Source organism: Bubalus kerabau, chromosome 11 (assembly GCF_029407905.1).
Source record: "Bubalus kerabau isolate K-KA32 ecotype Philippines breed swamp buffalo chromosome 11, PCC_UOA_SB_1v2, whole genome shotgun sequence".
Taxonomy (NCBI): Eukaryota; Metazoa; Chordata; class Mammalia; order Artiodactyla; family Bovidae; genus Bubalus; species Bubalus kerabau.
In genome coordinates this window covers 43,299,851-43,323,641 of record NC_073634.1, presented here as the reverse complement: position 1 = coordinate 43,323,641, position 23,791 = coordinate 43,299,851, and the positions used below count along the sequence as shown (strand labels likewise).

Below are 23,791 nucleotides of genomic sequence, written 5' to 3'. Positions count from 1 at the left end.
GCTTAAAATATATAAAATGTGTCTAGAATATCCATAGATTTCTATTCATGAAGTTCAGTGGACACATTCTCAAATTGAAGGATTTAAGATATATGCCCTTAAATAAAGTGCACATGCAAAGATCACAGGGACCTACCATTCTATATTTTCTACTTGTATCCAGCTTTCTAGCTATTATGATCTCTTTGATAGGAAAAAGAGATGATGCATATGTATAAATAAGTATTTATTTCTCCTATTCCAATAGAAATATAAATGTGCTGTGCCCAAATGGAGGTGCAAAAGGATTTTACAAACAATAGCTTAAAAATGCTCACAATTCCCTGATGAGATATATACTCTAGTTCTGAAAAAATAGCCCTAGATCAGTTTAATCATAATATATATATATAACCTGTATATATGTTATTGAACACATTGATAATGTTGCATTTATTAAGAGCTGAGCATTGTGAACATGTAAATTATCTCATTTAATATTCACCAAAGCTCTATGGAATGCTATTATAATCCTCATTTTATTAGTGAGTGATGACCCTCAGGTTGGGAGGGGTCAAGAAATGAAAGTGCCCAACGACACACAGCTGCAAGATACAACAGAGAGAGAAACATCAGGAATAACGAGTTTAAGTAAATCTTCCAAATTAATGTTGTGACTTGGGAGTAAAATGTTTGAGTCCCAGTTTCTCAGGTTCTGATATCATAGAGTTTTTCTCTAGATGTGAATTTCTACCATAATTTTGTGCAGTGAGGCTGGGACGGCTGGGACCTTTTCTTCCTTTTGCCCCAAGCACACAGGTGGGTGGGACAGCTGAGGTTCCGGCCTCCTTGGAGGAGCCTGTAGCCAGAGAAAGAAGGAACCTTAAGCTCATCTCTCCACGGTCGGTCTCTGCTTCCCCAGTGATGCTGAGTCTGGGTTCTTGGTTCAAAGACTCCTCTCTCTAGAACTGAGATTGACTACAAATAAGGTTTTGTTAAAAATGCCAACATAACTTGCCAATGAAAAGTACCTACTTTTCATACTTTTTAATGAAATCAGCTGCAGAGGCTTTCACAGAGAGATGAACATTGAAGCCAGGAGGAAGAGACAGAGTTACCCACAATAGTTCTAGATACAGCTGTGGGAGCTGCTTTATGACTGAAAGTGTGGAACTGAGGAGAAATGCTTGAAAGAAAAGCAAGGAGCACAAATGAAAGTAATTGAGAAAGTGAAAGTAATTGAGAGAGTCTAGGTAAAATACTTGTTAATAAGAAAATGGTAAAAATGATTGATCTGGAAAAAGAACGAAATCTCAGGCATACAAGAAAACTCATGAAATTCACCACCCCTGTTTTACAGGACACACTGGGCTCCATGCTAATAGTCCTTGTGTGGAATCTCTAAAGCTGCACCTTGCCAAATGTTCACTGTTACTATATATGAAACCTCATCACGAAAGGAATATGATCAGAAAAAAGGAATATTGCAACCAGCTGTAACCTCTAGCACTCAAGTATCTCACCTTAAGAGACAAACCCTGTTACTTAATTCCAACACTTTGTAACACCTCACAGAAAAAAATAGTTTTTGTCTTTTCTTTTTCATTTTTTATTTCTTCTTTCTTTTTTATTAGGTGACTAGATTCTACATTATCTTAGAGTTCTAGTTTTGACTACCTGATTTTTTTTTAAATACTGGAGAAAAGACCAGTTTAAATATCTCCAGCCTCCCAATAAGATATTTGAATATATTGCAGTATTTATGATACTTACAGAATGTTATTAATGAAAATTTTCAGAGAAAAAGAGTAATAAATCATCTCTTGGGTACAAAAAGAAATAACCTATCACAAAATTCTGATTTTTTAGAAGAAACCTCATGTAATGTGCAGCCTATCATGATTAGAGAAACAATGATTCTTCATTCTTTTTACTTTAAATTCTGGCTAATTTTTAAAACCTTTCTGCTTTACTTTAGAAATAGGACTCTGGCATTGCCTTCCTGTTGGGCTCTGATCAGCTTGATTTTTCTCCTACACCAAAGGGCTTTTATTTCATCTTTTTTGTGAAATTGGCTAGTTTCCTAAAGTTACTCTTCTATTATAATTTAACACATTAAAAGAGTAAGAAAAAAGGGAGATCTAATGTGGTATTATTTTATTACTACATAAAACTCCATTGTCAGAACAGAAAATACAGGAAAGGCTCTGCACACAGATGGCTAGAAAGTTAAAGCTGAGTAAATGATCAGAGAGAGAGAAAAACAGAATTGTGTTACAGTCGATGTTCCTCGATATTATTTTGTATGCATGTCTTTGAATTTGAAATTCAAATAAGGCTTATATATATATATATACATAATTAAAACAATTTTTTGTTAAACAAGCAGACCAGATATCCAAATAAGAAGATGCTGTTGGAATTATAGGGATTAATATGAACAAACTTAACCCTTTTTAACTTACCATCACGTAACATTTCCCGCTTACATGCCACGAGGATTCTGGGCAGGGCCAGCTGGGGGCATCTTGGAGGGGTGCAGAGGGAAGGCGGACGTGAGGGAGAGGAATAATAGAAACCTTTTTACTGTATTGATGTGAAATGAAAAGTAATTCAGAAATGCAATTTAGTGATGACCTCTCCTCTGGGTGGCTATGAAAAACAGCCTTGTTTTCTTTTTATAAAGAAATGCTGGCATGCTTGACTTTAGTGAATCAAGAGAATTGTTTGGCAAATAACAGTGATGGTGTGTGTCCTTGTCAGAACACCTGCTGTATTCTCCCAGCAAACACTGGGGCCATGGCGTCTCTCCTCTAATGACACCTCATCAATCCGCTCCTATCAATGTCCCAGCCATGGAGGTGACTTCGAGTGCTCAGAAGCCTTAGAAAATGTCAACGTTTTGGGAGAAAAGGTCAGTCACAGCTTCCCCCCCACCTCCCCTGCCAAGCCACCGTGGGCCTGGCGTTCATTATCCTAATTAAATCCAGCAGCTGAACATCTTCTTATCTGTAGGGGAGGAGAGCAGGGGCATGATGCAATAGGATTGATTTGCATATCCAAAGTTAATTAGTGCGGAGGAGCAGGTGTACAGTAATAATAATTATCACACATGACAATCACCTGTGACCACTTCCCCGCGCCCCTTCCGGGACTCAGCACAGTGATTGCTGGCTGGTTCTTTCCTTGCTTGATACCCATCCTGAGCTGTTTATGTCCTTGTGCCTCTCTTCACAAACCTGCTGTGAGCAGCTCGTCTGTTCCTTAACAGGCGCTGGATTTTTCTCTAAAGGTATATTTTCCCCTGTTTCATTTGGAGGGAGAGACTATTGTAAGGCAGCTATTTTCAATTTTGTTTGCTGAAGTTGTCGCATCCTGGTGGAGCCTGGATATTTATTTTTAGATTACATGTAAGTGGGTAAGGAAAAAAAAAAGTACGCAGGATCATAATTTGAAAATCCCACTCTGCATCATTTGAACATTTTATCTTGAGCATATGCTGGCAACTCAATCTGATCCAAAATAAACTTATTAGGCAGCAGACACATGAAACCAAGTGACAGTTTGATGTTTGCTATGAGACTGTCCGTGCCAGTTTGAGTAGGGCAGTATGGGCTGGATGCACAGCACTCAGACCCCCCGGGCCACGGACAGTGCCATGGACTCTGGGCCATCGATGCTTACTGGACACCAACCTGAAGACACTGCAAACCATTTGGGTGGGTTGTTTAGGGTCTGGTGGAATCCAAGGCGAACAAACAAACATGAGAATGATATACCCGTCAGAAGACTTCATGCTGTGGCCTCAGAGCGAAGTCAGTGCCGCTCACAGAATGGCTCTCATGAAGCCTTCATCTCAGAAAGCTTAGATAGATTACACTCATCGAATTTCGCTCACACATAAGTGCGTAGGTTATGTGTGTTTGAAAGTGTTTCCTCTGTCAAACGAGGGTAATTTTTTCAAATTAAGCTGAAAAGCATGCCCTGGAAATGGGATGTGCTTTTATAGAAATGAGTTATTGCTGTATGCTGTACTGAAATTTAACGTTCACAATGGTGGGCTAATAAGTAGGTAAGAACAGAATATTAAATACAAAGAAATTTTTTGTGGGTGAAGGGGAGGCATTAAGGTTAAATTAGCTAAGGAACTGTGACTGTTTTTAATTTTTTTTTTGCGTTTTTACTTTCGTCTGTTTCACTTTTATTTGTCAGAGAACACTTTTGCCAATCAAGTCAAGTATAGGTAGGCCTCCCTTTCATACAGCTTTAATGATAAGTGACAGAGATGGCAAAAGGCACTCAGCTGCCTGCAGAATGCATTAAAAATTCAAAACTTTACTTATCAGTCTTTTATTAAAACTTTCTGTAATTGTGCAAATTATTTCCCCACTGGGTTAGCTTTCAATATGGAGTACAATTATATTTCTGACACAAAAATAATTACACTTAAAAAAAAAACAAGAAAAAAGAAGTGTTTTTTTAAAAGCAAAATCCATCCATTTTAAATCCATGAAGAGGCATTGCAATGAAAAATTAAGCAATTACTGAACTAAAAGCTCCAGTTTAGAACATTCAGCTTTCAGTACTAGACAGCTGGGTGGAAATACGGCTTGTATAAATTGAAAGGAATTATGATTTAGGGTTAAAAACTTTCTAATTTTTGTATGTTTACAAAGAAAATTCTTTGGGGTATCATATCTTTAATCTGTCAGTGTAATGTAGCTACAATGGTGGGTCTAAATTCTTTCCAACACGATAAATATTAACTGTTAGTAGCTGTATTTTGTAGAATTAGCTGTAGTTTTTCTATGACTGATGTCTTGTTAGTTTAAGACTTTTAGTACAAGTGTTGATAGCTCTGGACAGTGGGTTCTGCTTGTATAGACCAATATTTGAATAATTCCCAAAGCTCCACTTTGGTCATCTATGTCTTTTAATCTAAAATCCTGTCAACCAAGTTTCTAGAAAAAGAATTACCATGTGTACTTTCCCTTAAGATGTAGAAATCAACACATATTCACTTGGGCTTCTTTGATGTATAGGGTGCTACAGTTGGGACACAGGGAAATATGGAGGCATGAATTTATACTTCAACTGGAGGCTTTTGGAATCTACTCAAATTTTCATAAAAGCTGAGACTACTACTCTTTCTTATATTTACCCCTAATGGCATATTTTTGTTGAATACAAGGGATACCCATTGTGAATTTATTAAGTGCTCAGAGGATGTCAGGCAACTCCAGTTAAACCCAGAGATTTACAAGTCTTACTCAAGTCTCCGTTCTTGTTCTCAACTAGCTCACAATCGAGAAGACGCAGACATGTGAAAACCACACTATGTGAAAAATACCTGGCATCTAAGTGGGGAGTAGAATATAATCTATTGCTTGTGGGAAAACACTGGAACGTCTGTATGTATATATTTCTCAGACTCATTGTTTTAAGTTTCTCTTCTTGGGGCTTTCCTCACAGTCCCAAGTATTTAAGACTTTGCCTTCCAGTGTGGGAGGGGCACGGGTTCGATCCCTGGTAAGGGAGCTAAGATCCCATATGCATCGTGACCAAAAACCAAAATATAAAACAGAAGCAATATTGTAACAAATTCAGTAAAGACTTTAAATATGGTCTACATAAAAAATTTTTAATTAAAAAATATTTTGCTTCTTATACTTAATATACATGGCATAAATGTGTAAATTGGGAAATGAAAAAATTAAAAATAAAAATTTAAATTGTCTTTATTATGGAATCTATTTATTTCTTTATCTTACATGTAGATGTTTTCATAATTCATTTGGGAACTAACATCATTTGGCAGTGGTCATATGGTGCATGGAAAGTTTGGAAACTTTAATTAAAATAGTCTTGGTTGTACCAATAGTTAGCATGTCCTTAAGCAAATAATTTCGGAGAAGGCAATGGCACCTGACTCCAGTACTCTTGCCTGGAAAATCCCATGGATGGAGGAGCCTGGTGGGCTACAGTCCATGGGGTCGCTAAGAGTCGGACACGACTGAGTGACTTCACTTTCACTTTTCACTTTCATGCATTGGAGAAGGAAATGGCAACCCACTCCAGTGTTCTTGCCTGGAGAAACCCAGGGACGGGGAAGCTTGGTGGGCTGCCATCTATGGGGTCGCACAGAGTCGGACACGACTGAAGCGACTTAGCAGCAGCAGCAGCAAGCAAATAATTTATCCTTTAAGCTATCTGAGATTCTGTGTCTTATCTCTTCTACCTTAATTTCTGCTCCTCCTAAATAATAGACATTTATTGAAAGATTACTATGGACCAGAACTTTTCTAAGCAAAGTGTTAATTCATTAGGTTCTTGTAACAACATAATGATATAGGTACTATAATCAGCCCATTTTATAAATTAAGAAACTGAAGCAAAGACATATTCAGTAACTTGCCCAAGATGGCAAAATTAAGCACTGGCAGGCCAGGAGTCTGAAGGTTGGGTTAGAGGATTTCTAAAATAACGTTTAATTCTTAATTCATTGAATCTACCATGATGGTGCCAAGAATTCATTTAAGAATTTATTGATGATTTATTGATCATCATCTGTATCACAAAACTGTGATATTGTGCTGTGGATTATGTAAAAATGAAAGAAGGTTCAGAGTCTATTTGGAAAGATAGCCATGTAATCTTACAACTATAGAAACTCAGATGAGAAAGCATGAATTGTCCAGGAAATGTCAGGAAAAGCAGCATTAAAAGACTACTAAAGTAGGCATAGAGAATGACAGGTAGGGGACTTCCCTGGTGGTCCAGTGGTTTAGAATGCACCTTCCAATACAGGGGACATAGGTTTGATCCCTGGTTGGGGAACTAATATCCCATGTACTGCAGGATAGCTAAGCCTATTTGATGCAGCAGGAGAAGCCTACATGCTGCAATGAAGACCCAGCACAGCCAAAATAAAGGAAATAAGAGAGAGACAGAGAATGACAGGTAAACAAAAGGTGAAGGCGTCAGAACAGAGGGGACAGTGTTCCCCTGGGAACAAATGTAAAAAAATAGAATGCAATTGAGAACCTGAAAGTGTTCCAGTACATTGCGTTTGGCAAAATATAGATGGCAAGAAATGAGACAGAGGCAAGATCCTGAGTAGTCTCTGGGTATGGATTTTAGCTTTTAGTTACTGAGAGACTTTAAAGGGTGGAGTGATATAGTCAGATGTGTATTTTATATTCCGGCTTTGGTGTGGAGACTGGAGAGGAGAGATGTAAATAGATCCTGGGAGTCCAGCTTTAAGAGTGTTGAAATTGGTAGTTCACTCATCCATTTATGAAATTCTATTAGTTTCTTCATTTACCTGTTTAACCTATTTTTCTTGTGCAGTAGCATACCAGACACAGTTGTCAGTGCTTGAATGATATGAGTGAAGAAAACAGGCAAAAACCTTTGCCCTTGAGGAGATGAGAGCCTAGTGTAATTCAGGTGTAATTAAGAGGAAGGGCTTGAAGGGTTTGTGAGAGATGTAGGAGGCAGAACTGACAGGACTAGTGGTTAGGACTGAATCATGGATTCTTAAAATAAGATCTGAAAACCCATGGAGAATTAATCCTGGATTGACGGAAAATGATCTCAACAACTAAGAAGGGAATTGATCACTTAAGAAAGCTGAGAAAATATAGTCAAACTGATTTCATGGGCACAGGGGATGGAGTGGGGAGGGGGTCGGTGGTCTCTGGGAACCTTCCCCGAGACCTTGGGATGGTTCATGCGATGAGACTAACCATTGCCAATTGCCTGCTGCTACCCTCCTGACCTTCAACCACAGAGGTTTCCAAAGCAAAACTTCCTCTTGAAATGTTTGGTTTTCCATTTGGTGCAGGAATTAATATAATGTCACTGACAGCTATGCCCCTGGAAGGGACTTCCTGAAAGCAGAATAATGGACATAAAGTGTTTGTGCTGTGAGTTTAGATTTTCAGGCCTTACATAAGGTTTGAAGATTGTCCTTTGGTTATCTTTCCCAATCAGAGTAAGGGTCAGGCCCATTTATTGCAAACTTTAAAGAATAACATGTCAACTTTGTGGAAGAAACAGCAAGTTTAAAATGAACTTGAATCACCCTGAGCACTTTGCAACAAGTTTCAACAGGTAACAGTACTGCATTGCCTCATGTGGCCTCCTTGACCTGCCAAGGTATATAAAGATTTATAGAAATAATCACCAACGTAGAGAGGCTGGGTGAGGGTGCGGTTAGAACATCAGCTCTTCAGGGCTCTTCAGGGCCTTTTTAGTCTTAGTGTTGACTCATTTGAAGCAAACATTGGGTCAGATTCTTAACTTTTGTATGCCTGTTTGTCCATTGGGAGAAGCGGGGGAAAGGCAGTACTTGGCGCCCAGACAAGGTCCATGAAGTGTTTTAAGAGCCTGAATTGAAAGGCTGTAACGTCAAACAAAAGTGGATAGGGTTCTATTTTTATGGGCAGCATGAATAAGAAGTGGAGGTGATGTGACTGAAAACATCTCTGAATAAGAGTCTTTTCAGAAATGGGGTATGATTTGCAGAAGCCCAGAAGGCAGGGAGGTCATATATCTTGACCCTGGCCAGGGTCACTTGCATCTAAGGGACAGTGCTGGAGCTGGCCTCAGATCCTTGTGGGCTTGGAGGAGAGCAAGCAGAGAGCTCCCTCTCCACTGGTGGGACCCCATGGCATGCTGCTGAAATAACTTTGGTACCTTCAGGCTGTTCATACAAATTTAGATGATGCATGTCTTCGGGAGACAAGTGATTAAATGTAAACCACAGAGAAAGAAAGGGTCTTTGTTTACTTTCCCTTCTGGTGTATGGCTAAACAGGTTAAACACCTGTGAGAAGAGGGTGCTTCAGGGACAGCCTCATGCTCAGTTTGTTCATGGATGTCTTGGAGATTGCATTCCTCTCCTTGTGCAATGATTAGTTGCCTCTTCATCACTGGCAAGGCTGGCAGTGAGGAGCATGGCCTTCACCTGCAGGTGTTGCCATGGCAGAGGACACTTGGAATAGATTCAGACAACATTAAAAGGCAAAAGTGAAAATGAGAGTTGCAAGAAAAGAGAAGCTGATTCAAGGATATGTTTGAGTGGATCAAATTGCCTCCCTCACAATAGCCGTTGCCAAGCTCAAGATCAACCCCACCTTTCTCCTCCTGACTCCTGAGGGTCTCTGAGTCTTAGGAATCTGGTGCATAAGCTATTTTTTTAATTAAAATATTTGTTAACAATATAGCAATATTTATTGTTATTGCACTGTAAAAATTATTCTACTAGGAGACATGGTTTGGTTTCTTAATCCAAGCAGAATTAACAAATTAAGAAATGAGAATAGGTTTATGGACTCCATTAAACAATTTATTTTCCCTTATTCAAAAATTGGCTATCGGAGTCTTTCCTGGTGTCCAGTGGTTAAGACTGCATGCTTCCAGTGCAGGTGGTGGTGATGGGATGGGTTCGATCCCCAGTCAGGGAACTAAGATCCCACATACCATGGAGTGTGGCCAAAAATTTAAAAATAATTCAAAAATCGGCTAGCAAAGTAGTTCATTTTATTTATTGCACTGGATTTTGTTCCCTCATTACCACCTTTTTTGCTTACTGCATGGCATTTCAAGAAATTTCAAGTCTTTTTTTACATTTCTCCTGTGCGACCTTAAGAGATTTTTTATTTTTTTCTATCTTCCGCTTTCTACATTTTTGCTGATTATTTAGAATAATCTGGTTTGTTTTCACTAAGATTTCCCAGAACTTGAAGACATTTATGATTAGATTTTCTGTAGGTCATTATCCTCTAAGTTAAATAGAACTACCCATATATCTCTAATTTTAGGAATTTCCAAGTAAAGCCTGGAAGAGAGTCCCTCTTTTTTTTTTTTTTAACTCTGATTGGTTAATTCACTTTGTTATCTATGTAGTGATGTCTTTTGTATAACAGGGAGCCTAGTTTGACACTCTGACAACCTAAAGGGATGGGAAGAAGGGTCAAGAAAGAGATGAGATCTATATATATGTATGTGTGTGTATATGTGTGTGTGTATATATATATTTATATACACACTTATGGCTGATTTGCACTATATGGCAGAAACCAACACAACATTGTAAAGCAATTATCATCCAATTAAAAATGTAATAAAAAATAATAATGACAAATATGTTGACTGTGTATCCAGTTGCATCAGTATCATTTGGGAGAGATCCAGGTATAAGTGCTATCTCCCTAGGGTTGAGGAAGCTCCCCCCTGAGGTGGCAGTTCATGGGGTGAATGGGAAGACAGTGTTTGTTTCACAGTAGATAGTCAGTATGCATTGGTTTCATAAATTTCTTATGAGTTCTCATAAAAGAAATGTGCCGTGCCTCCCATTGCCCTTTCTGTTTAGCAGGGCAGAGAGAAATCTGGGGCTTTTCTAGTTCTCAGAGATGTTGAGCAGGGAGCTTGGTCCTGGGAGCAACATCTGGAGGTCTCTACTTACCATTCTGAACTGGTTGAGAAGAGTTAGCAATGCCTTAGATGCTATTTCTACTTGGAAACAGATTTGAAAATAGGATGATCTTCTTTAAAATGGAAGGGTTTGCGAGTAGCTCAGGCATGTACAGTGAGACTGTTGGTAAGCACTGGGGCTGGACAGAAGCATCTTCTGGATACTGGAGTTACCTGTGTGCTTTCTGGGCCTTTGATTTCATCTCATTTTTCTGTGGTCTCTGTAAAACTGAAAAGCTTTTAATTTTTTTTTTTTTTTTTTTACATCGAGTCTTCTCTATATGATCTGAGGTGTGATTAACCTTGCATTGGCCTTGATCTTAAAAGTCAATTCAAGTAACAAAGGACCTTTCCCAAGAAAGGTCAGTGGGGGGCTGCACAGCGACATCTGTTTGGAGCTAGAACCTGGAAAGGACTCTTAGGCCCCATGATGGGAAAATGTCATTTAAAATGGACCAGGAGAAGAAAGGGCAGAAAGAGAAATGAAGTGGGTCTGGCCTTGAAATCTAGTTTTTCTACATCCAGAGGTTAATGTATTTCCTAAGTTTGCTACATACAAAGAAAATAGCCTCCTAAGTGAGTACTAACACTAACATTATTTGACAGTTTGAAGCTCAGCATGGTAAAATCCGCCAAAGCATTTTTCTTGGTAAATTGTCTACTTGGAAAAAGTGAAGTACAAAGATTGTCATAGGTTTTCTGACTATCTAATCCAATATCTGGCTGTATGGTTGACCATACAGCCAGATATTTGACAGCCATTGTCAACCTTCCGACACATTATGTAGGAAGCTGAGGCCCAAGAGTGATTTGCTGTCCATTGATCATCTCCTTTATTCCACTGTCTTATAGAAAGGCCCAGAAGTTTTTTGATGGGACAAAAAGAATTAATGCCAGAGTTGAATGAGTTACAGCCACTGCCACCTAATTAAAATGATTTTGTGCCAGTTGCTTTTGTTGGGCAGGATCCACACATAATATAATTTCAATCCTGTTTATATATACTCTTGGGATAGATTCGAGATCAGCATTGCCATTTAAGTGAGGTTAATCGAGCATACTGTATGCAGTTTTTGTTTTCCCATTGTATGTGAAAGGTGACCACTGCTGATGGGTTACCTAACTGGTCGCTTCCTCGCTTAACAAGAGAGAGGTGGATTTCAGTGTCTGATCATTAACCCAGCCTCAGCCCCAGCGACTCTCTCTGCCTAGTCCTTGGAATGGTACAGCTGTTGTCAGTCACAGAGGAGAACTCTAGTTAGGCACCGCTTTGCTCTGGCTGTGGCTACATGCCTCAACACGAGGGGAGGGGGAGAGAGAAAAAAAATACAGCTCCCCTAAAAGCAAACACCATTTTTTGTAGGCCTGGCTCTGTTTATGTATATAAAATGGACATTATGGTCGAGTGAAAAAGACCCTCGTAAAAATCCTTCTTGAAAACTATTGTTGCTGACAGCCCTGACCTCCGTGAGTCTGCATGTTTACCCATAATTCATAATTAACAAAGACATTAGAACTGCCACAGGAGGATTCTGGGCTTTATTTCTTTCTAACTGGGCAGTACTAATGCTGGAAGTGCTCCCAAATCAGTGATTTAACATTTCAGGAAATCTTGGAGAGGCAGCAGAAGCCTCCTTATATAGCTCATACGCTGGGACTTTGGTGATACAGATACGGCAGAGATAATTATTCAGTTCTCGTTATTGCTGTAGCTCTGCACCTGATCCCCGAGCCATTAGAGCACTCTGCAGGTTATTACAACTATCAAACATCAAGGTCTCTTTTCTAGTCTCTTGACTGTGTGGTTATCATTTTACTTCTTTTAAATCCCCCATCTGCATAGAAAGCCTCTGTGTTTTTTACTGAGATCTGCTCACAGTCTTCCCCCCACCCCTTTCTTTATTGCTCCCCAAACGGAGCCCTTTTCTTACCAGCATATTAGCATAAAAATATAAACCTCATGCTTCTCCACTTGTATTGTTTTTATACCCTCTCTCTTGTTTGATTTTCTCTTTGAGGCTGTGCACACCTATGCTTTAACTCGGGAAGCAAATGAGTCAGTGGAAGAGAAATCTCTCGAGCTCAAGGAAATCACGATAATATAATCTCAGATGATGGGAGATGTCCAGGTCCACGTTTAACCTTCTGCTCAGTTGAGGACCCTCTTGACTGTATTGTATGTTTCTGTCCCTTGGTGCCGTAGTTTAGATGGTACCAAAACAGTAGATTGCAAGAAACTATAGTGACACCTCGGAAAAAGGGGTTTTGTATTGTGGATATAACATGTTTTAATCTCCTCACCAGAAAGTGTGTACCCTTCTTGGAATTTAATATGAAGCAGTCTCTTTGATGGAATGCCCTTTAAGTTTGGGTCACAATCTAGTGGTATAATAAGTTTGCCTCTAATACTTTTTCTAGACCAACTATAGGATGATCAAAACCAGACAGCTCTGAATATTCTCGGCACTGTGTCAGCTATCTAGGGGCAGGCAGTCACTTATGATATATAAAGACAATACCAAAAATTAGGAGTCTCTGTGGATTAAATTAAGCAGACCTCTGTGGACTGCATCTTAAGTGAAAACAAGTTGCTATTTCTGTATGTTTTACACAGCCCTGCTCCCCTTAGAAATCTTTATTTTGCATGTGATCTCCACCAAACACCTGTAAAAAAAAGGTATTCTACCCACTGCAGGCCTATCTGATGAAAAAGCTAATCCACAAGGGGTGAGGGGCAGTCACAGACAGTATGGCGGGGCTAAGAAGCATATGGCTTCCTCACTTAATATTGCCGCACAGTTGTTCCACACCGTATTCCCTTAAATGGGCATTAGCTTTGTAGCCAAATTAGCAGACTATAAAACAAATGAAAATAGAGGCATTTTTTGCTGTTACAAAACTCCCCTCCCCTCCAAAACCGTGAAACATGACTTAATGGTGTCTATCAGGTGTATTTGTGTGTATGCAGTGTGTTGCATATAAAAATAATATTATATGCTTTAATCTTTACTTCATCAGTCTGTGCAGAGACACCATCTGATTTTTCTGAATGATGGAATAGACTGGTTCCTGTTAGGATCTCCTTCTGCCCCTTTCTGCTGAACCGAGGAGATTTTAAATTAAAAAAAAAATCATATTCTCCTCTTTTGTTAACTTTCTAGTAATGTATATTTTTTCCCTTAGGAGCTGAATACAAATTTCAACACCAAATATATGTATCTATTAGGGTAAATTCATGTAAGTCAATTATAAAAGTAAATCAGTAAGTAGCATTCTTGTGAATTGTTTCTCCCTAATCAATGATAGAGATAAGAGTGCTTCACTCCAGCAACTTTGTTTTACTAGTGAATTATTCGAATACTGTCAGGAGTTCCCCATGTTGTATATATTTTCATTTTTTCTCCTTTATGCAGTTCTTATTCTTTTCTTTGGAGAAGGCAGTGGCACCCTACTCCAGTACTCTTGCCTGGAAAATCCCAGGGATGGGGGAGCCTGGTGGGCTTCCGTCTATGGGGTCGCACAGAGTTGGACACGACTGAAGCGACTTAGCAGCAGCAGCATTCTTTTCTTATACACTGATCCTTAACATTAGAATTTTTGAGTCAAAGTCTTTCTAATTACCTAATCTGGCCCTCTTGAAAGTGAAAGTGAAGTCGCTCAGTCGTGTCTGACTCTTTGCGACCCCACGGACCGACTGTAGCCTACCAGGCTCTTCCATCCATGGGATTTTCCGGGCAAGAATACTGGAGTGGGTTGCCATTTCCTTCTCCAGGGGATCTTCCCGACCCAGGGATTGAACCCGGGTCTCCTGCACTGTAGGCAGACGCTTTACCATCTGAGCCACCAGGGGCCCTCTTATTTGATGAGAAAATAGACCCAGAGAAGCCAGAGAACTTGCTTAAAGTCACATAGTCAGCTAGTTCATGACAGACTTTGGTTCTGGTCTCTTGGCTATCATCTTCACTCTATAATACATTGCTGCTTCCAGTAATTGTATAATTATTGATATCCCCAAAGCAAGGAAAAGCAGTTGTAAGTTTTCCTTCCAAAAGAAATGATGATTTGTTCTTAGCCATCCATTCTCTCATTGGTGAGAAAAATGCATAAATTTGCAAGATGGCGGGCCACTAATATGGCAAAGGCCTTTTCTTTGTATGACAACCAACTGACCCTTAAATGAATTGAACCTACGACCCGCTTCTCATTAGCTCCAAAAAAGCTAACTAGCCCAGAAACAATTGTTACAAGCAAGCTACAACACAAATCTACCATGTTATTCCTGTGGGATTAATTAGAGAGCTAAAACAATGCTTTATCACTGAAAGACATACAAAATCATATTGTTATGTTCTTCTGGCTTGTGAACCTCTTGAAATTTTATGCAAAATTTTATGTAAGAGCAAATATACATTGCTCTGGGGAGAGGGTTCCAAGTTTCCCTAAGATTTTCACAATATGTGTATATGATCCAAAATAGGTTAAAAACAATTGTTCATGCTCCAGTGAGTTGTGCTTATGTCATCCCTGGTGTTGGTATTCTACCAAAAACACAAGAACAGCATTATGCTCCGTTAAACTGGAGGAATATATTATTTCCATTTTTTTCCTTGAGGAGAAAAGAAGGAATAGAAAGTAAATATACACACGTGGCCCTTAAAATTAGCACTAAATCAGTAAAGACTAATTTGGGATATTATGAAAATTTAGTTAATGCTAGTTTGAGTAGAGATGGATATCACTCAAGTCTTGAGTTCTGACTTTTGTACACAGGAGAAAAATAATTCTGCAGCCTAGAGTGTTGGGAACATGATGGTATCCAGGATAAGGAGGGTAGATCAGGCAAAGAATAAAATGCTCAAATACTTGACAGCATCTTTAACTTATTTAGACGCTATATATATATAAAAATTGTGAGTAGGACCTTTCTAGTCATCAGGGGGTTAAAGCACTATAAAGAAACTTGCATATGTACTTTGTTATCCAAGAGACAGATAGAGAGATGTCGTTCTACTGATATATTACATAAATCATGGTGCCAGCCAGAAAAACAACAGATGACCAATTTGTACAAAGCATTTTTTCCTTATGTTACATTTATTTAAAATACATTAAATCGTTGTGCTAAAATTGAGGCAGCTGGCAGTCCAGGCAACCTTATAAGATTGTGTTTTCTGGAGCCAGGCCCATTCATTTGGAAAGGTGGATTCATTGGGCTAGTATATTTGCTTAGTCATATGCCAAGCCCTTGGGGGAGCACAGGTAGTTCAGAATTTACCATGCATTCATTTTTTTTTTTTTTTTTTGCCCTTATCAGAAATCTCCTGACAAATGGAAGTCAGATGGTTGATACCCATTTACTCCCAAGTGAAGTCACTAATTAATGGTAACGAGGCTCAACCCAAAGAAAGACTCAAATGGGATGGAATCTGAAAAATCTGGCCATATTCCAGGGTCCTCTCATCTCCTATTTCATGTTTGTTGGCATTGATGTGATGACTAGTTGACCTTAGGAATATAAGTCAAATCTGAGTTGAGTAGGTTTATGTAAACTGATTAAAGCATGGGCAATGTTTTAGGAATTTTAGGGTTTTCTTCTGCTAGCTTTCATCAGATTCTTAATGGGACTGATAACCCTCTCAAAAGTGTAAGAGCCACTGGTAAGGGTTTTATATATGTTCAGTTAAGTCAGCTGGCAATAACTGTTGTCAGTCACATTCAAAGCTAATACTGGATAAACCAGAACCAGAGGAAGTACTGCATTTAAAGTGGTCCAGTCTCACATTTCAGAATGCTTCTTTAGTGACAACTTAATCTCAGGGATGCAGTGCTCTTAGAGGGTTATGGTAGTGTGAATACCTACATAAAGTGGTCATTTGAATTTGAAGGTGTGACTTGCAACAAATTTTTATTCCCTGTTGGCCAGTAATCTGAAGAGGAAAGAGATTTATTCAAGAAGCTGTCTTAAAAATTGAAGTCACCCAAAGTGATTTGTATTTGATTCAACAACTGTTTTTGTGTCACTCCTGTATTCACAACATGGTAGAAATGTATTTGGTAAATTTTTAAGGACTTAACTTTTTTTTCCCTTAGGATACTGAATTAGAGCATAAGAAAGAAATACAAAACAAAATCTGTTCTCAGTTTGTAGTTGTCATGAAGAGATTTGTATTTTGGGGAGCCATGCAAACAAAGAGCAGTTTCCAACCTTGAATTGTACCCAGTTGAATGTCTGAATATTTGATGTAGACATGACAGCCATGACTAGTTAGAAAAAGGAGAGGTTTTGGAAGATTGCTTGCTTAAAGAGGTAACTATGGAAAGTCTCTATACAGGAGAGTGATGGAAGAGGTAGGAGTTGAAATAGGTTCTAAGCTGTAGAGAAGATGTAGATGTGCAAAATTGGGGAGCTTTTGATGGTGTTGATTGGCAGCGAGATCGTACCACCACTATTAGAATGATGATAAGGCAAATTTTATTTGTGAGTCCTTAAAATAGGTAAGTGGCTTCCCACACTGGAGATGGACTGAAAAAAAATGATACAAGACAAATGAATTTAATTTTTTTTCTTTTAAAACTAAGGCTGTGCTACAAAGTAATGCAGCCAACCTTGAGGAATTGAAAATGTTTCCATCAAGAGTGAGCGCTGGAAAGGGCAGGAGTCAGGTGCTCTTCAGAGTTGTTTTAGAGCTAGCTTCACTTCAGTGCTAGAATCCAGTTAAGCAGAATGTATTCATGAGAGAGTACCCGGGATTGGGAACCCAAAACAAGAAGAGTCTCTCAATAAATAGCTTTGGTTGACTGTTAAAAGGTTGAGAAACCCTGAAATTTCACCTCAACTAACAGATATATTATTTATATACTATGAATTAGACTTACTACAATGTATACACAGAAAAATTAAAGTATGGTAGGATATAGCAGGGCATATGCCAATAGAATACCTCCAAATTAGTAAACAAGAACCTTGTGAAAGGTGAGCCATTGGAGTCTGAATCTTTAACTGATTTCAAATCATGTCTAACCATTTTTTCCCCACTTGAATGTGCGATAATTATCTTGAATGTTTTAATGGCAAAATGAAAAGAATTAGGTAGAATTAGTCTTCTACAAAATGGTCAAAATCAGAACTGTAATGAAGTTTGTAACTAAGTCAAGGCTATAGGCTTTCCAGTAGTCATGTATGGATGTGAGAGTTGGACTATAAAGAAAGCTGAGCACCAAAGAATTGATGCTTTTGAACTGTGGTGTTAGAGAATACTCTTGAGAGTCTCTTGGACTGCAAGGAGATCCAGCCAGTCCTTCCTAAAGGAAATCAGTCCTGGGTGTTCATTGGAAGGACTGATGTTGAAGCTGAAACTCCAGTACTTTGGCCACCTGATGCTAAGAGCTGACTCATTTGAGAAGACCCTGATGCTGGGAAAGATTCAAGGCAGGAGGAGAAGGGGACAACAGAGGATGAGATGGTTAGATGGCATCACTGACTCAATGGACATGAGTTTGGGTAAACTCCGGGAGTTGGTGATGGACAGAGAGGCCTGGAGTGCTGCGGTTCATGGGGTCACAAAGAGTCAGACATGACTGAGCAACTGAATTGAACTGAACTGAACTAAGTTTGAGTCTCAATTTACTGTAGCATAACTTTCTTTTTCTTCCCTCTTCTCCCTCTCCTCTACTCCTTCCTCTTCTGATTTTTTTCTAATAATGAGCTAGAATTTGAATTCTTGAATTATCAGCAATAGTTTTCTCATGCAAGGGGACTATATCTTTCTGTATTTCAGCAGGCTGTAAACTTTTAAGCAATTTTTGATAAAATCATTGATCATTCTCTCTGGATGCATGAAGCATGGTCAAAGAAAACAGTGGAATATAGAGTTTCAGTGTTCAGGCTGTGGAGTCAGAAGAACTTGAAGTTCAAATCTGGCCTATTTACTTGCATGCCATGGTCAGATTACTGAAATGCTTGGAGTCCCAGTTTCCTCATCTGTTAAGTGGGTATAATAATGCTTCATAGATTTGTTGCAAGTATGAAATGAGATAATATATGCAAGGTAATTCACACAATTCTTGAAACATAAAAAAACCTGTAGTACATTGTAGCTTTTGATACAGCACTCACATCTGACTTTAGGCTTGGGTCTTCAGTTGTGTCTATTATATTAGCCTGGCCAGTGGGACATCGCTTTCACATTAAAAAGTTATATACTAGAACTTAGGAAATAGATCCTATTTGGTTATTGACTGCATCCTTGAGAAATCATTATGTAAAATGTAGACTCAGCCTTGCTCTGCACCTTATCTCCTTTAGAATCCTTCTCCCATTCCTACTCTTCAGCAGGGAGCAACTTAGTCTTGTTGAAATAGTAGTGATATTACAGAACTCCTGAATGAAAATTCTTCAAACTGGTTAGCATGCACTTTTCATAGTTATTTTTTCCTTGACAGTCTTAATGCATATTTTTATTATATGGAGTCCATGTTCTAAATGCTGATTAGCCAGTCTGGAGATCAAATAATTCTCTTAGGTATAGAAGATACATCTTTTTAAGAAGTCATGTAATAAAGATCTACAAAATAGACTAAAACAGCTTCTCTCCTGTGGGCAGAATATGCCTTACCTTGTGGAAAATCATCTCAGCTCAGCTTGGTGAGCTGATAATATGCAGATAATATGCATTGACATAAAAGCTAAATACAGTTCACAGAAATTGAGAACTTTCTGATATTTGAGCAAGATAATGCATTTGTGAGCTTTAAAAATGGTAGTCTGCATGTATGTTTATTTGACAATCTGAAATGTTTCCAAGAGGCCATTAGGGCCTTTCAGATAGATAATGCACAGAATGAAATTTGCAGTTTTGCCCAAACACCTTTAGAGGACACGACATTCTCCAATGTCTCTACCATTATAGTCTAACACGTCAACTCTTGTTCACACCCTAGATTTTTTTCACTCATTACCTCTCCATTTCAGTTTTGTGTTTTCTATTCATACTCTCCAAAGCAGAACTATTTGCTTTTCAAATGCATCCTACAAAAAAGCAAGCATCTTTATAGCTATGCTTCAGTGGTGACACTGGCTGAAAAAAAGCAAGGGATTTTGGAATGGGAGCCAAAATATCTTGGCACTGCAGCTGTACGTAAGGGACTAAAATCCTTGACCTGTCCTTCATGTGCCTCATTGTGATCGGTGACTATAGCCAAAACATTGTGTAAACTCACTCCCTGTTCTAGAAATATGGGATCTTGGTTCAGAACTTAGGTTTCATTGCTTGCCATGGGTATACGTGCATATTTTCTTGGAAGATGGCTTTGAAAACAGAAGCAGTCCTCAGGCTTTTCTCTGGTCACTTTGGTGGGGGAGAGTTTTAGAAAAGCAGCTGAAAGCTGGAGGCATGCAGCTGATTTTGTCCTTCCTTGAGCCTTTTTCACTGCCTGTCTTTAGCATCTTCGCTTCATTGCCCACGTGTCACCTGTGCTTAGCCATGAGGTGATATATCCTCTTCCATTCCAAAAACATTGATCTAAGTCTCCCTCCTTCCATTTTTTAATAAATCTTTGTGAAGCAATATAACATTCCAGGTCAGTCCTGTCGTGCTGTTCTGGCCTCGCCGGAGTGGCTGCTGCAGAGCATGGAAACTTGCTGGCACAATATTGCAAAGTGACTCTGTGGGGGCTGGACGACTTCCAGCCAGCAGTGAACCACGGCCAAGAAACGCCAATATGGATAATGCAAACAAGAGAGATTTGGGGCACATTTCGATTTAACCATCTGATTTAATTGACAGAATAAATGCACCTGTCAACGGGTAATATTCTTGTGATTAGTTTTGGCTGTGATGATGAGATGATGTTAAAAGAATGTCAGAACAACCTGTCCTGGGACTCTTACAGGCAGTTCTGAGCTAGGGAAGGTCAGTTTTTAGCTAGTTCAAAGAAGCAGGATTATCCTCGTGTAATGTAAGGGTATTTTATGGAGATGGTGAATGTTTTATTTGACGTTTTCCCTCTGTGCTTAGCCTTCACCACAAATCAGACCAAGTAGGGGATAGAGGCATACAGAAGTAATTGGCTTTTGAATCATTCTCTGTGGCTACTGGGGGGTAGTCCTCATTTGGAAATAGAAGACTCTGGTTGTTAAGCCTAAGGCTGCATCCAAGTGTCTTTCTTTTTCCCCAAATTGAGGTTCTTTTGCTACTACAGTAAGCTATTTAAATAGAATTGCAGTGGGGTGAAGATTCAAGGAGACATCTAAGTCCTGTTTTCTTCAGAGAAAATGTTGTACTTTATGAACCTAGGACGAGTATTTTAATTAATACTCACTTGTTCCTTCATTAACTGTTTGCAACCCAACCCTCGCTTGTTTAGACATTGCTAATGACTGAATACTGCTAAGTCGCTTCAGTCGTGTCCGACTCTGTGCAACCCCATAGACGGCAGCCCACCAGGCTCCGCTGTCCCTGGGATTCTCCAGGCAAGAACACTGGAGTGGGTTGCCATTTCCTTCTCCCAATGCATGAAAGTGAAAAGTGAAAGTGAAGTCGCTCAGTCGTGTCTGACTCTTAGTGACCCAATGGACTGCAGCCTACCAGGCTCCTCGGTCCATGGGATTTGCCAGGCAAGAGTACTGGAGTGGGGTGCCATTGCCTTCTCCAATAACTGAATAAGTGGCTCTAATACCCTTCTCTTGACTCTGATCTGCTTTCTGTGCTGTTTAACATTGTTGTCCTTTTTCTTCTTTTTTAACCTTTCATTTCCCTTGGCTTTCTGGGTTGAGCTTAGATTTCTTCTTCTTGGTTTCCTCCACTGGCCACTCGTTCTTTATCTAATGTTTGTGTGGCCATTATCCAGACTCTTAGGTCTGGACACCTTCTATTTTCTCATCTCGTTTTTCCTTTTGAAGATGCCCTCCCATGCCTATGGTGTTCCTCCTCATCCTTCCACAGATGCCTCCTAAATTTACGTTCTAGAACAAAGTCTATACCTGACTCTTGGTCACATAATGAGTTGCCAGCAGGATGCAGCCCAGACTGACTAAATTGTTCTGACTTTTCCATTTCTTTTGTTAAACATTATCCCTGTTACACCTACAGTCTCTAAATTGTGAGGCAAACCTTTTTGGAATAGAAATCCCCTTGAGTATCTGATAAGGCTGTGGAGTTTCTCACACATTTGTACAAACAAAATCCAAAGGTGGTTCATAAACCCTTTGAATTCTATCCTTTAGCATATTGAGGAATTACTGTCTTTGGATTAATAACACTTCTCTGAGCATCTTTGACTCCTTTTGTTTTTCCCCTGCATCCAGCCAGTGACCAAGTCTTGTAGGATAGTGTTTCTCACAAGCTGGACTGTCAAGCAAGAATCACTTGGCTTGTCTCAACCTTCCTTCCCTGAATCATAATCTGTTGGGATGAGAAAAGGAAATGTGCTGTTAAAATAGACACATCTAGTCTAGTATCCACCGCTGTATAGTTTCTTTTCTGCACACTTTCCTTCCAGTCTGTGCTGTACGTTCTCATTGCCAGCACCCTGCTGCCACTTGCATTACTTTTCAGCTGGGATGTGGTTATCATTGCTGCCACTACTGAGTGCCTGCTTAATGACGAGTGCTTTTCATGCACTTGTGTACATATCTCATTTAATGATCACCCGGTCTCTAAGCAATATTAACTTATCCTGTAATGGTAGAAACTCAGCCTAAGAAAGGTCAAGGAAGGTGTTGAAAGTTGCACAGCTAATAAGTGGTTGTGCTGCCATTCAAATCCAGAGTTATCAAGTTCTTTTTTTTTTTAATATATTTTATTTTATTTTTTAACTTTACAATATTGTATTGGTTTTGCCATATATAAAAATGAATCCACCACAGGTATACATGTGCAGAGTTATCAAGTTCTAAACTTCGGTTGCCTCTCCAGGGCACCTCACTGCTCCTCACTGCTGTGGCCTCTCTTCTTTTTATCTGTCTCTGAGTAATTAATTAGTTGATTTATTTTACTGAAGACAATTTCTGCCAACTTATTTAATAAATTATATCACCTTACCTTATTTGTCTGTCTTTCCATTAGATCACAAGATCCTTAAATTCATGGACTGTGTCTGCCCTGATGTGGAGAAGGAACCCAACTATATTTGAAAGAAATAGTATCTTTACCTTATGAGAAAACTTTAGCGATCTCATATTAGGCACTGAGTAATTTCTAAACTCCTTAGCGAGTCATTTAATTTTCCATGTTAGATTTGATCCCTCTTTTCCTTATCTAACTTTTCCAACTCAGTGGACATGAATTTGAGCAAACTCCAGGAGATGGTGAAGGACAGGGAAGCCTGGCATGCTGCAAGTCCAAGGGATCACAAAGACTCAGACACAACTGAGAGATTGCACAACAACATTTCCTATATTATAGTCAAGTTTATTTTCCCAAAATGCTCTTTGCTTATTCAACTTTCTTCCTTTTTTCTTTGCTATTCTCTTGGTCTAAGAATTCTTCTGCTCCATTTTGTTTTATTAAATATTACTGGTCTTTCAGGCCTTAGCACAGATTTCACATTTCCATGAAGGATTTCCTATTCAAAATCTGATTTATTTTTCAGAACCATTATAGAACTTTGTATCATCTTGAAGCTGCTAGTTTTATTTATACTGTATATAGTTGTATACATATATAATTTGACCTATTATATTTTAGATATATTAATAACAGTGTAATATTTTATTCATTTTTGGACTTTCTGTGTGTCTATATGTTATGCATGTAGAAGATACATAACAACTTATTGAATATGTCACTTGTTCAAAGTTCACTGTGGGAAAATTTGATGAAATAGTATATGCATAAAACATTACATTTAAAAGGATTAGAAATATATTTTCTACCAAGTAGCCTTATGACTCTTAACATTATACCTAGTTCTTAGATGAGAGATCATCTAAAGAAATTTTAGAGAAGACCTCTTCATGATTCAAAGTGGAATGGATATCAAAAATCTCTTGCAACATGGTATTTTTGATCCCCTAAGTAATGCCCTGCTGGCTAAGCCTACAAGTCCCAATAATCAAGAGCAACTTGTTAGTTGGTTGCTAAGTTGTGACCCCATGGACTGCAGCACACCAGGCTCCTTTGTCCTCCACCATCTCCTGGAGTTTGTTCAAATTCATGTCCATTGAGTCAGTGGTGCAGTCTGACCATTTCATCCTCTGTTGTGCTCTTCTCCTTTTGCTTTCAATCTTTCCTAGCATTGGGTTCTTTTCCAGTGAGTCAGCTCTTCACATCACATGGCCGAAGTATTGGAGCTTCAGCTTCAGCATCTGTCCTTCCAATGAATCTTTAGGGTTT

General features: G+C 39.0%; 1 long non-coding RNA gene across 1 annotated transcript; it reads right to left on the bottom strand.

Moving 5' to 3' along the window:
• Window positions 1-516: 516 nt before the first annotated feature.
• On the bottom strand, window positions 517-2,642 carry LOC129623103 (uncharacterized). The gene is made up of 2 exons (XR_008700348.1): window positions 2,445-2,642; window positions 517-838 (listed from the first exon to the last, which is right to left on the bottom strand). It is a non-coding gene; the product is annotated as an uncharacterized LOC129623103 (long non-coding RNA).
• Window positions 2,643-23,791: the final 21,149 nt, after the last annotated feature.